This window comes from Tursiops truncatus, chromosome 12, assembly GCF_011762595.2.
Source record: "Tursiops truncatus isolate mTurTru1 chromosome 12, mTurTru1.mat.Y, whole genome shotgun sequence".
Taxonomy (NCBI): Eukaryota; Metazoa; Chordata; class Mammalia; order Artiodactyla; family Delphinidae; genus Tursiops; species Tursiops truncatus.
In genome coordinates, this window is record NC_047045.1 from 50,302,396 (window position 1) to 50,317,285 (window position 14,890).

The window sequence follows — 14,890 nt, forward strand, 5'->3', positions numbered from 1 at the left end:
ATATATGTAAATATATCTCTCCTATTGGTTCTGTTTCTCTGGAGAACCCTAATACAACTACCTTTAATATAAAAAAAATAAGTAGAGCAGCAATAGCAAGAGCTATAACATTTTAGGAGCATACTTGAGTGACTACTCCATTGATCCCTGTCTTCTAATTATTCATCCATTTATATGTACTAAATATTTCCTAAACGTCTCTTATAAGAGGTTTTAATTGTTTTCTTTTCTCTTTTATTCAGCTTAATTTATTTAATATGAAGTTACATGTATAAAGGTTACATGGTCCTTCATATGAATATTTCTCTTCTTTACTCAGTTCTTCAGACTTTCTATATAAAATGTGTTGGCATAGCTAATTTATTCCACATTTCTCTGCCTTGAAATTCCAAGAGGTGTTTCCTTCACTCTATTGGCCTTTCCCACTTTCTTTCCTTTTTCTCCCCAGACTTTTCTAGGCAGTGATATCAAATAACTATGAAGACAGCTGATACTTCCAGAGAGAGGATTTCTTGTTGGAAAAAAAACTTCTTGGAAACAGGAAATCATTTTTAGTTGACCACATTAAGAGTTCCAAAACTAAAAGATTTGGAAAGTTTTACTTTTTGATATTAGCATAATGTAGGCTCCCATACTTAGTCTGGATGTCTTACTTGTAATTATTACTTTATAAAATGATACTTTAAAATGTTTTGCAGAATGTAGTTTGATGTGTGTGCCACTAGTTCCATCTACCTATCTATCTATCTACCAATCAGTCACCTTCTGTGAAGTAAGCAATGCATATAAAACGTTAGAGCTATCAATATATATTGCAAACAAACAAACCTAGAATGATAAGCAGTGATGTACAATGTAATATGAAGAAAATCATTTTGGTACTCCATGAAGAATTGTTTTAATATATAATCTATTTGAATTTATATGCTTGCTTCTGAATGTGTGCATTATATTTTATAAATTATTAGACTTTTAGAAGAAGACAAGGAATATGACAACACAATTACAATGTGTTAATTTTGTTTGTATGGAGACAATTGACAATAGCAATAGTTACTTTGACCCAAGTAACTCAGGTTTAAGCCATAGAATCTACAGTAAACCCACTGAAATGTAATTGACTCAAAGGGCTTGGATAACATTCCTTCTCCACTTTGTTTGCCTCTCTCTACTCAAGATGTAAACTGTCGAGCAACAGAGAGAAACATTACTGAATTATCTCTTACAGGTTTTTATTTTTGGTTGCATTGGGTAGGACTCATAAAGAAGATTGAAACACAGGTTAAGTGCTCATCATTTTTGAAAAGCCAATTAGTTCATTTTGCATATCTTGGGAAGCTAAAGGAAAGCTAAAGGTACATCAGCATTTCCTTTCTGTATGTTCCATGTATCCTGAGGCACATGAAGAAGAATCACCACCTCCTCTGGCGACCTGAGTTTGGACCTGCCTAGGGGAGAGTGAATGACTTTACACTGGAACACCTGAGGCTTGAGCATTCTGGCATCATTACTAGTCATGGGAGCACTCTAAGGGAATGTGGAGTCCAGGGCAGTGTTATCTGAAGAGAATATGATGCACAGGTTAACTTCCTGATGCTGCTAGAGGGAGTGCTGAACATGCTTGTCTAGAGAACTTCACAGAGTAAGTGCCTCTCCTTACCCCACAGTATGCTTCCTGTCAAAGAATCCCATCCGGAGTATTCACTACTGTTATCTGAAATGCTTACAACATTGTTGGTGTTCACTGTATGTTAATGAAGGTCATCAATGTTATAAACTTCCCCATAGTGTTGATCATACTAGCATTTCAGCCTCAAAGGGACCCAAAGCCAAACTAAGGATTTTAGAGGGCATTAGATGTAGCACTAGATGTATAGAGGGTTGTCCCAGGAAACACCTATCACAGGACCTGCTGCCTGGAGAGAAACCACTAGTAACAACAATCACTGAGAGCAGAGAGAAGTAGGAGAAGCAGTGGAAGAAGAGCCACCTTGAGTTGCACCTTTTGCTAACTGGAAGTGCCATGGAAAGCACCAATCCAAAAAGTTCAGCACCCAGCTCTCTTCTAGGTCACAAAGGTTATAAGTGGAAGACTTAGAATAGAAGAAACAAGAGTAAAAGGGTAAGAAAGTAGGTGACTCATGATTTATCATTCAATTTAGTGCAAACTGGCATGTGCTTTTTTGTGGATTCACTGTAGGCTTAGCACATTTGCTAAGCCTCTTATGGCTTTCAGCCTTAGTTTTAAATATCCATAACTTCAATTGTCAGCTCTTTAAGGTTTTAGGGGAAGAACTGACTCACATGGGCTCAACCCATATAAGCCTTGGTTATACCAGAATCAATGATTCCACAACTGAAGAATTTTTAAGCACCTACTAGTGTTCAATAAGTTGCACTGGACTAATTACAAAAGGGAATCCCTAAATATGGTTCAGAGTATCCCATTTTATAATTTTTTTCCTGAGGGGGCTCACCTGGCAGGGAACTGTACCTGGGTTCATTTTGTCCCAGCTTGTTACCTCATGCTGGGTACCTCTGTTGAGAAAAGACCCATCTAGGTAAGGATTGTTTTAATCATATTACAGTGAAATTCATGCCAGGAATAGCTGGGATTCACAGGGTCCTACAGCAGGTGCTGTGAGTGGATTTCCTGCCAAAGAACCAGTTTCCCTTAAGGCTACCAATTACAATGACAATCCTTGCACTCAGGTGCAAGAATGCCAATCCTTGCACTCAGGTGTTGCCGGGTGAAATAATCTTCATCCAAGACCACTGCTAACCAAAGGGCTTGGATTGCCTATTGAAAATTACAGCCTCAGAGTTTCCTTGGACTGTGCTAGAAGCATCTTTTCCAAGTTCAGTATTCAGTGCACCAGCTTAAGCTTGTATGTCCTTTAACTTACTAACTCTTCACTGAAACACTCAACATCTTTACACATAAAAATGCCTCTAGGAGATTGTGAGAGGCTGGACCATTGGACATATGTTCTTAGAACTAACTGGAGAAAATAAAATTGGTTTCTAAACTGAACTTAATATCAAATCTCATGAGATAATGTCTGATTTCTTCCAAGTGAACCGAGGTTGATACCAATGCCAACCCCTGTGTGCTGAAATTCCTGTTACTGCCAGTAACATGGTATATTTCCTCAGCCACTGACTGTGGCACAATCCTGCTTTATTTTTTAATGAAAATCCTGGAAGATACAGAAAATTAGAATAAAAAATGAAAAAAAGCATCCATGATTTTATATTCTCCAATAACTATATTGTTGGGGTTTTTTTTACATCTTTATTGGAGTATAATTGCTTTACAATGATGTGTTAGTTTCTGCTTTATAACAAAGTGAATCAGTTATACATATACATATGTTCCCATATCTCTTCCCTCTTGCGTCTCCCTCCCTCCCACCCTCCCTATCCCACCCCTCTAGGTGGTCACAAAGCACAGTTGTACTTGTCTGTCTGGAAAAATCTATTTTCTATATACGTACTTTGTGTTTTCTCAGCATTTATTTGTTAAGTTAATATTTATGTGTTAGCCATGATACCTCTAGATTGTCTGCATATAACTTTGTTTTATCCTTGTCCAAATCCTACAAATTAGGTACTATATTTTACACTTGAGGAAACTGAAGTTCAGAGAAGCTCAGTAAAAACTCCATACCACACAGTAAAAGAAAGATTGAGATTCAAGCCCAGATCTGTCTGATTCCAATGGTCATTAGTTAGCTCTTACGATTTACTGCCAGTACTGCAAGGGAGGTCACAAACACAAACATGCTTGAAGATGGATCATCCATAATGGTAACCACCATTTTTTTTAAGTGAGGAAAGAACTGTTACATTCCATGAAAATTGTTAATCTATGCATTTATGGTTAAATTTAACAAGGCTGGAGACCACTGAGACCAAGATGTCCTCCTAAAATAAATGTCGCCTTTCAGAATCAGAGACACTTGGCAATCCTAACTGGGCCACATGTGTTCATTTGTTACATATGTGGCAGCAAACAGATGTGCAGACACTGCAAAGTACAGAGGAGCTTGTGTTGCAGATTATTTTGTCCCAAACTTGACGTTTAAGTTCTCTGGGGAAATACTAAGTCATTGAAGTTATACACATTTCTAGCAAGAACACAAGAGGTTTTAATATTTTTTAAACTAATGGACAATTATTAAGAAACACAATGAAGTCCAAACATATTTACTTTAACTTAAAATGTACTAGAATCAGTGGATTCAGATTTTCCTGATCACAGGAGTGATATACAGAGTTTAGCTTGGACTTAGGAGTTAGGCAGCTTATGTTGAAGATATCATCTGTATCAACAGTAGTTCTTTGCCCCAGTTTCTCTGAAAAGTTGGGGTAATAATGCTTCTGAGTTCCGTTGTAAGGGACAGTAAATGATCCATGAAACGTCTGTGACTATGCCCACTCAGAGTTTGCATTTAAGAAACATTAGCAATTCAACACTGGAACAGTTAGTTAGTCAACGGAATCCATAACTTGTGAATATATTCTTTTCTAATTTTAATGGATTTTGTATAACATTTCTTTTCATTTTGCAGTACGTGATTGAAAATATAAGAAAAACTTAAAACATACTTAATTCAAAACTATTGTTCCTAGACTTTCATCTTACTGTTCTTTATGACACACTTGCTTAGTCTTCATGATTTAATTCCACATCAATGCTTTTTCTTGCTTTATATCAATTGCCAAGTCACTTAAAGTATTAATCATATGCCTTTATTATGTTTATTAGTTTTGTATCTCTGTGACCTCTTAGTATTAAGTCATTTCTTCTGTATCATTTTAATAATGTATCCAAACTCCAAATCACCAGTTTAAAACTATAAAATCGACATGATCAAGTATGGAAAAAAGAAAGCTATTAAGACAGATGAGCATTAGCAAATCAGAAAAGATGGCTCTAAATCCCTCTGCTGCCCTTCAGTCAGTGAGACCTTGTGTGAACCACTCATGATTCCCTAGTCTAGCTTCCTCATCTGTAAAATAAAGATCATAACATCTGTCAGGCCTTCCTCCAAAGGAATGATTGTGAAATAAGATATATGTGAAAGTCTTCTGTAAACTTTATAGTTTGAGGGTTTGAAAGTTTGTTTATTTAAAGTGTCACAGTGAGAGATAAGATAAAATATGTGAAAACCCTCTATAAGCTGTATAGTACATACATGTGTTACACGTGTCATCGTATGAGAGCTTATTTAATTAATCCTTCATGATGGAGGCACTGTGGTGTGATTTGGGGTTTTGCAGCATTGCAGAGGCTTTCCAAGAAAGACAGCACATAACACCAAGTAGAATCTGATAAAGGCCCAGTAAGTGGTCTTGGGAGTGTACTGTAGGTGTCCAGAGAAGGAAATGAGAACCAGGGACTGACTAGGCTCTTCAGGGAACATGTACAATGAGGTGGGTTTTTGACTTCAGCATCGGATGTTGGGTAGGATTGAAATAAACAGAGATCAGAAGTGGGGGTCACAGATGGAGGAACAGCTTGAGCAAACATATACAGAAGCAGAAGAGCACAAAGGCTGAACAATGGCCTGATTCGGATGCAGAGGAGCCTTCCTGTAGGAAGCAGTGGGAGATGAAACTGGCAAGACCGAATGAGCTCAATGGAACGCCAGAAGAATGATGAGCTTTGTTACCACAGCACATTTAAAAGGAAAGCCACTGAAAGGGTTTTTGAGCAGGAGAATCACGTGGTAAAAACTGTGAACTCTAGCTTCAGACTAACCAGTTCCTAGTCCAAACTGACCTATTAGCCAATGTTTTCTTAGGCAACGCTTACTGGACATGCATGGTGCAGTGGAAAAAGTGTGAGTCTGGGAGCCGAGGGCGGGCCTTTGGAACGTGAGGCCTCTTTTCTGGACGGACCTACATTTCGGCCAGTGTGGCCGGCAAGCCATCGTCTTATATCCTGGCTCTTTCCCATCACTTCTGGAACCACTTCTGCCACATTTTTATTCCATTGAATTTCTATCAGAGTTCCTCTAGGTTAAGAGTACAAAAACAGGTTAAAAGATGTTTTCTCCTGAGAGCCCTCAAAAAGTTCAAAACTATCCTGTCTGCTATTAATTCTTTTTCCATTCCTTTATTGCTCAATCTTCTTTAGTTGGTCACATTGCCTTTCAGAATACAGTGTGTTACCACATTACAATTAGAAGCACATGATAACATTTAAATGGCCATTTCCTGTCCAGATTCATCATTAAAATGCCCTTTGTCACTAACAAATTCCAACTCATATTTAATGCTATTTTAACATCAGATATATTCTTACTACATAAAATTATCTTCAGCCAAGCTTATGTAGAGTTTGAAAATCATCTTTGTATCTACTGAGGCTTACATTAATCACATTTTTGCCAAGAAAGAAAAACTTTGATCCTAAAGCTATTGGTGGGTCCTCTGTTGGTTATTTAGGTATTGACACGCTAGCAGTAAGATTTTTCTTTCCTTTTCTTTCTTTTTTATCACGGAAAATAAAATCATTCTACCCATCTGTCCTCATTTTCTCAAAACCGGAAATAGGAATGAACTTAAGTTTTCACATATTCTTTGATTTTTATCTCAGCTTCCAGAGAGTGGCAGAAACCTGACAAATGTAAATTTGGAATGAGCATTATTTAAAACATGCTCCACAAAATCTAACTGGTAGATAAAAGGCAAGTCTGCAATAACAGCTAAGCCAATAAAGAGGGCTGAGGAGAGTCAGTAAAGTTATTAATAAGGTATCCATCCCACTGAAATATGAAGTAGAAATGTAGGGAGCCGGGCTTCCCTGGTGGCGCAGTGGTTGAGAGTCCGCCTGCCGATGCAAGGGACATGGGTTTGTGCCCCGGTCCGGGAAGATCCCGCATGCCGCGGAGCGGCTGGGCCCGTGAACCATGGCCGCTGAGCCTGCGCGGCCAGAGGCTGTGCTCCGCAACGGGAGAGACCACAACAATGAGAGGCCCGCGTACCGTAAAAAAAAAAAAAAAAAAAAAAAAAATATATATATATATATATATATAGGGAGCCTAAAATGGCCACAGTAGAGAAAGGAGAATCACAATTTCTAAGTTTCTATTTATTTTTTTCTCATAGACATGGGATATGACTTGAGGTAAGTTGTCTCACCTTCAAGAACGTGTTCATACTTTACTTTTCACATTGTAAAATGATATAGACACTCTATGTCCCAAATAATAATGGTCTATCTAGGGATCAATTTGAGATCCTTGGAAAACAAACATTAAGCAATGGTAGAAATGCCTGATGGTGATTTATGAGTCTGGAAACCTTGATAATACCATTGCCATCTGAGTTTTAAGTCGTTATAGAATAAGAACAGACTTAGAATGCCATTACTATGAAATTATTCCCTATCCCTGTACATCAGTCACATTTTACAAATATAAAGTGATGTTTTCAAGATAGTTTTTTTAGGGTGTTTACTTTCTAGTTTATTACTGTTACACTTAAAATGTTCAGAGGTAAAATTATCTGGAACTAGACATCAAGATGATCAATATATGTCCCTGGCTTTTCAGATAGTTTGGCTGTGGTCTGTTATGAGCTCTTTTTGGAGAATTATTTAGACAAGCCCACTCCTTTTTAAATTAAAGATTGAGGTAATTAAAAGGGATTTTTTTATAGAACAACTCATTCCTATTAAGAAAATCAGAATTCATTACTGAAATGAGATGAAAAAAGCCTAAAAATATTAATATCTCTTGCCACTTTTTGAAAGCTATATTTTCATAAATTACATTTTCAAAGCCAGCACTTCCAGATGATGAAGCAAAATGAAAACTGAATTTTTTAAATCAAAGAAAGAATGCTTATGCTAGAGAGGAAGAGGAAAGGGAAACATATTAGTCCTTAGAACTATTCTTTTTTTTTTTTCTGTTTTTAAAAACACAAATATAGGCTTTCCCCAATCAAAAGTGGAATCATACTTCACGTGTTTTTTTTATTAGTTATCTATTTTATACATATTAGTGTATACATGTCAATCCCAATCTCCCAATTCATCCCCTCCACGCCCCCCACCCCCCACTTCCCCCCTTGGTGTCCATACGTTTGTTCCTTAGAACTATTCTTAATTCCAACTACAGTTACTAATTCTCATCTTTTAAACTTAAGAACTCATTAATACGTATACAATATCAGTTGTGTACATGTCTATGGTATTATCTAATGACACACAAGATATTGTGACTGCTTATATCCAAATGGGAGAAATAAGTGAATGTGTATATTTGCCTGTACATGTACAAGAGTATGAAGATGGATATGTAAATATCAGAGCACATTTTAGGAAACACAAGTATAAGGGTGTGTTTTCATATACTGTCACAGAAATGTAAACATATGGGAAACTGGAGACAACGAATTCATTAAGCCAGATAGTTCAAGGAAAAGGTGAGATTGCATGGTTTAGGAGGAGAGTAGGAAAGTGACTTAGCAGAAAGGAAGCAAAGAAATACCATGCATCACATACCTCTGTGTGATCCTCCAGAGCCATTTTCCCTTTATTTCCATCTCCCCTCTGCCTCAAAAATGGGACCGCATTGACCCCATCAAAGGACCCTGGTGTACTCTGGCTTCTGAGTAAGTCTGAGACTTTATTTCTTCCAGGTTTCATTCCTCAGCCCTTTGGCATTAAGACTGGTAACATCTCACTGCTGCTGGCCTCCATTCCTGCCCTGTTTGTGGTGATCCACTTCTACTCCAGACAAACTTTTATAATCTGTCACTTTGTAAATAAATACTCATCTAATGATCTCTTTTCTGTTGGGAACTTGGCTGATATATTAGTTGGTACTAGAAATGGCCCCAGGAAACAGACTCCTTGAACTAAGACTCTGGGATTAGCACATCATATATTTGAGGCATACTGGGATAACCTCTTTGCTGGGGCTGTGAGGGATTGGGTAAGGGTAACGCTTGGCATATTGTAGCCTCATAAATATTCAGGTAACCACTGTGGTTGCATGAGATGAAGCGCTGGCAGAGATCAAGTGGCTGTAACACATAGCTGCTCTGACAATTAAGATTTTAGTGTCATTTAGCTTCTTTCTACAGTTCTAGAGAATATTGTTGACTAAAAAAAAATGCACAACCTAAAAGTTGAGAGTTATGTTTTATTCAGCAGACAAAACTGAGGCCTGAAGCCCAGGACACAGCCTCTCAAATACCTCTAAGGGACTGTTCTGAAGAAGTAAGGGAGGAGCCAGGACACACGGAGTTTTTGCAACAAAGACCAGGTAGTTGGAACGTCAAAAGGTTACTGTTATCTAAAAAAGGGTACAAATTAACTTATCTACAAAACAGAAATAGAGTTACAGATGTAGAAAACAAACCTATGGTTACCGGGGTTGGGGGGAGGGATAAACTGGGAGACTGGGGTTGACATATACACACCACTATACATAAAATAGATAACCAATAAGGACCTACTGTATAGCACAGGGAATTCTACTCAATACTCTGTAATGGCCTATATGGGAAAATAATCTAAAAAAGAGTGGATATATGTATAACTGATTCATTTTGCTGTACACCTGAACCTAACACAACATTGTAAATCAACTATACTCCAACAAAATTTATTTATTTTTAAAAATATTTATTTATTTATTCATTCATTCATTTTGGCTGCATCAGGTTTTTTTTTTTTTTTTCTGTTGGTTTGTATTTTAATGATTTGCAATACTTGTGTGGTATATTTGTGTGGTTTTTTTTTTTAACATCTTTATTGGAGTATAATTGCTTTACAATGTTGTGTTAGTTTCTGCTATACAACAAAGTGAATCAGCTACATGTATACATATATCTCCTCTCTGTTGAGCCTCCCTCCTACCCTCCCTATTCCACCCCTCTAGGTCATCACAAAGCATCGAGCTGATCTCCCTGTGCTATGCAGCAGCTTCCCACTAGCCAACCACTTTACATTTGGTAGTGTATATATGTCAATGCTACTCTCTCACTTTGTCCCAGCTTCCCCTTTCCCCCCTCTCCGTGTCCTCAAGTCCGTTCTCTACATCTGCGTCTTTATTCCTGCTCTGCCACTAGGTTCATCAGTACCATATTTTTAGGTTCCATATATGTGTGTTAGCATATGGTATTTGTTTTTCTCTTTCTGACTTACTTCACTCTGTATGACAGTCTCTAGGTCCATCCACCTCACTACAAATAACTCAGTTTCATTCCTTTTTATGGCTGAGTAATATTCCATTGTATATATGTGTCACAACTTCTTTATCCATTCATCCATTGATGAACGTTTAGGTTGCTTCCATGTCCTGGCTATTGTAAATAGTGCTGCAATGAACATTGTGGTACATGACTCTTTGAATTATGGTTTTCTCAGGGCATATGCCCAGTAGTGGGATTGCTGGGTCATATGGTAGTTCTAGTTTTAGTTTTTTAAGGAACCTCCATACTGTTCTCCATAGTTGCACTGGGTCTTAGTTGCAACATGTAGGATCTTTAGTTGCAGCATGCAGCCTTCTTAGTTGTGGCATGCGAACTCTTAGTTGTGGCATGCATGCAGGATCTAGTTCCCTGACCAGGGATCGAACCCAGACCCCCTGCATCAGGAGTGTGGAGTCTTACCCACTGGACCACCAGGGAAGTCCCTAAAAAAAATTTTTTTTAAAGGGTTACTGTTTTTTAAAGAAAACCAGATATCTCAAGTTAAGGAATTTGGCACTTTTCTAGGCATGGGAAGATGCAAGAGCCTGGGTTCACTGAAATCATTCCTTTGATATGCACCTCAGCTATCTGGGGCCAGTATCCTGTGCTTTCTCATGCTGAGTCTCCTCAGGATGTGTCATTAGGAGTGGCTGAAGTGTGATAGCTTGATGGCTGCAACATCCCTTATTTACTGATATGGCAGGCAACATTTTTTTTCACCGACAATATCGATAGGGAAAAAGATAATTAAAACTATGAACATGTAATTACAAATGTGTACAGAGAGTCAGAAGGTTTCCTGAGTCGCTTTGAAGGAACCCTTCTCTCCTATGGTCACTCAGAAGATATAGCTGACAACCAAGCTCACAACCTGATCGTAAATGTCGTAGAGTCACAGCACTAATTATAAATCAGACCCTCCATCTCTATTATACTAAGAGAAAGGCAATTATCAGGAAACAACAGAACCATGCCGCATTGGGTGTGATATTTTGGAAGATAATGATGAAGTTAAGAACTATGAATCTCTAAATTCTCTTGAATACTTACCTCACAGCAAATATTGACTCTCTTCACACTCATACCCTTCAGTGGAACATGGAATTGGATGGTGAAATTAGGCAGTTATGATAATCAGTTTATGTCTAGCAGCCGGCTTCAGAGGGAAAATTCAGACGCTGCATCTTATGGTATTCCTTTATATTTTTTTCTACTCTTTTCCCCATTAGTTCCTTATATGAAGAATAGCAGAAATAGCTAAAATTTTAGACTCTGGGAAGGAATATGACAATTAATGTTACCCCATGATGATGCAATAGCTTGTGAGATTTTGTTCTCACTGGTTGCAGATAAAGGCTTTCCACCCAGACAAAGACAACACTGGGTGCCAAGAGGCAAAAAGGGCTGACTCCTTTTGTACTACAACAAAAAGCCTCCCATACCCTCTGACTTCAGGTCAATGGGGAGCCTAGCAAAAGGTAGGAAGTAGGGAAGAGAGTGATGGCAGGGAACTTACTTCCTTGGCTTCTTTCTGGCGAAGTTACGTAGGGCTGGCTATACTCTCAGTGGAAAAATCCCTGCTCATCCCCAGGTGGTCTTCTGTTCTCATCACTTCCTTGGTGAGTCCTCCTTTTAGGTCTCAGGACATGCATGGGGTAGGGGAGGGGAGTAAGAGCTCTGTTGTGGGTGGTCCCAGGTCCCTGCATGATCCAGTTGTTTAATAAATTCCATTCACACCTTGGTCATTAGTCCCTTTGTAAATGAACCTTAAGTTACTCTGATGTGAGTGGGCCATCTGTTTCCTGTGAGGAAAGACCCTGACTGACACTTAGATGTCTGATAACAAACATGCCAAAACCAACTTTAGAATATGCAGAGGCAAATTTGGCAGGCTTCTCTGTTTGAAAAAAAAAAAGTTCACTAAGAATTTTCCTCTATTCTGTATCTTTTCTGAAAAGACATCACTGAATCTCTAAGAGAACATAGGTTTTGAGCTCCAACCATTTCTGAAATGATACTGATGTTATCCATGAGTGCTGCCAAATCTCCAGGTCATGTCTGCAATACAGGATGATGCTTTGGAAGCTTTTAGCGAAGGTAATCTTGTCTAGAAACCTTAAAAAGGTCTACGAATACAAAATCATTTACCATACCAATGAATACAAAGCTGTTTACCGTAATTACCCTTCAAATTCCTCTTCTCATTTTATGTCTGGGTACTCAGTCTAAATAAGCATGACATCATCATGTAAATCATGAGAATTTTCAAGTAGTGATGGTGGATTTTTACTGATCCATTGGATCTCTCTTGCTTATTTCTCTCTGGTGACTAATGGTGAGTAACCAGAGAAGGTAACTCATGTGCAGCTAGGTTTGCTATCTGGTTACCTATCTAATAGTGGGTTAATCAACTGTAGCAAAGACTAGAAAACATTCCAAGTAATTAAAATCCATTAGGTTTGCTGGCTCTTACCTAAAAATCTAAAACAAAACAAAACAAAAAGCAAACAAAAATAAGACAATAACATTGTCCTAAGCTGGAATTAGGTTTGTTGTTTATCTTTTGTTGTCTGACACATTTATTAATTCAGCCAACATTTGAACATCAAGTCTCAGTTTAGGTACTGATGATGAAAAAATAAAAGAAAAAAGAAAATAATACACGAATCCTCCCTTTGGAGAAGTTTCTAGTCCAGTTGGGAGGAAGCAATTACAATATAAGTACCATGGTAAAGGTAAACCATGTAACACATAGGAGGGGCATCTAAGTCAGGTGGGAGATGGTCCAGAAAAATCTTCTTAGAGGCATCACATAGGAGAAATGTTTTGGAGAATAAATAGTATTAGATAGGCCAAGAAAGGGGACAAGGACATCCCTAGGAGAGGGACAGATACAGACAAAGATGCAAAGATCTGAAATAGCATGATGTGTTCAGGGAACTGCCAGGGGTACTTTATAGCTGGAGAAAAGGGTGAGTATGAGAAGGTGACTGGTCAGGAAGCAAGAGAAATAGAAAGGAACAAGGTTCCAAAGCCTGGAGCAAGGCTACAAAGTTTACACTTCACACAAAGTTGTAGGGCTGTATTATTCAGAATGCCAGCTGCAAGTATAGTAAATGGTTTCAAAAGAAAAAAATGGACTGGCTTAACTGTAAATCCATGATAGGGTTGGCTTCAGGGTTAGCTAAATCCAGAAGCTCCCGTGATTTCCTGAAGTTTACTTTCCTCTATGTGTTGGGTCCAACCTTGGACTATAAAAATGTCTCATGGGGGCAAAATAAATGTCACTGTCCTTGGATTCCTTTGTACATACCATAAGGTCCAGAGGAAGATAAGAGTCTTCTATCCTGGCATTTGAAGCAAGAGTTCTGAGATTCACCCAGATTGAAACATTTTAAGTCACATACCCACCCTTAGACCAAACAGGGTTCAACCCTGGGAGTGGGAAAATTTCCAATGAGGCATGTGTGTCAAATTCTCAAAAAGTAATTATTTCACAAGTAATGGAACTACCCTCTTTTTAACACTACATTTTACTAAAAAGCTCAACTAGTGCTGTCTTAGAGGCTTTACTTTTATCCACCTTAGTAAGCCACATGGTCAAATGATACTAAGTCCTGGAGAAAAAGGTGACACGTTATAAACCAACTGGAATTTCATTATGCTAGATATTTTAATTATGCACGATGGGCGCCAGAATTCCAATGCTTGTTCTTCTTTTCTAAGGAATTAGTGAGAACTTTTACCCAGAATCAGTATGGCCAAGAACAGTGTCATAGAATCTAATATGAGTCCTTTGAATGTGGGTTGTACATTATTCTGTATTGGCCAATCCATGCTGAGATGTCCAAATTTTGCTTCTGGCTTGTATTATTGAATCCCTACTTCTTTCTAGGTTTTCTTCAACATACAGTCTTTGAGGATGGCGTCTTTGCCATTTGATTTCTTGAAGAGCTTGCTTCCCTCTAATGTGCTTTGCACAACGTGGCCTGTGCCCTTTCCACGCATTTGCTTTGGTGGCTGTATCTTCCCTCAGGTGAGTTGCTTGCTCTCACCTCAGTGGTGGCAGATGCATTTTAAGCCCCTTTTGTGAGAAGTTATTTTTGTTAGGAGTTTGCATTGTTCACAGTACTTTGACATGTGAAGAAAAAGAATACTAAACACAAAAAGATGAAGCCATTCTTGACCATTACTTAATGTACAAGATTAAGGATATATCTCTACTAACTAACTTTGTGAATGTTTAAATTGATGTTTGTTGAAGTTCATTTCACATTTGTATTAATAATAGTAGATTATTTTCTTCCCTTTTAAACTGGTTACCTTGGTTTTTATTGGTCCTTAATGTTGATCTGTATCTGGACAGGACTGACTAACCTCTTCCCAGGTATTTCCAACTTCTAACAATGTTTGGGTCAACTCTTGCACATGACTCATATTGATTATACATTCACTGTAATATCTTCTCCATTAGGTAATAAATTTCTTAAGGGTGACATTAGTGTTTTCCTTCTCAGCTATTCTATATACTTTCTAGTGCTTGGAGGGCTAGATCTTCAATGAGTATTCAATATATAATTAAGACATGTTTTTAAAACCAAGTCAGGAAAAGTGTTCTTAACCACAGTCCTTTTATTTGGATAAATGTTTAAATCAAGTATCTTACCTAAAGATG

General features: G+C 38.0%; 1 long non-coding RNA gene across 4 annotated transcripts in view; it reads left to right on the forward strand.

Moving 5' to 3' along the window:
* Positions 1-14,890, forward strand: part of LOC109552832 (uncharacterized) — a 79,048-nt gene that overhangs the window by 40,743 nt on the left and 23,415 nt on the right. Inside the window, exon 4 of one of the 4 annotated variants that reach the window (XR_002179742.3) lies at positions 14,111-14,251. The exons of 1 other annotated variant lie outside the window; for it this stretch is intronic. This is a non-coding gene — a long non-coding RNA (uncharacterized lncRNA). Of the gene's footprint in view, positions 1-8,655; positions 9,139-9,169; positions 9,389-14,110; positions 14,252-14,890 lie in introns of those variants that run through there. 2 more of the 4 variants (XR_012324810.1, XR_004529242.2) reach the window with 2 other exon arrangements.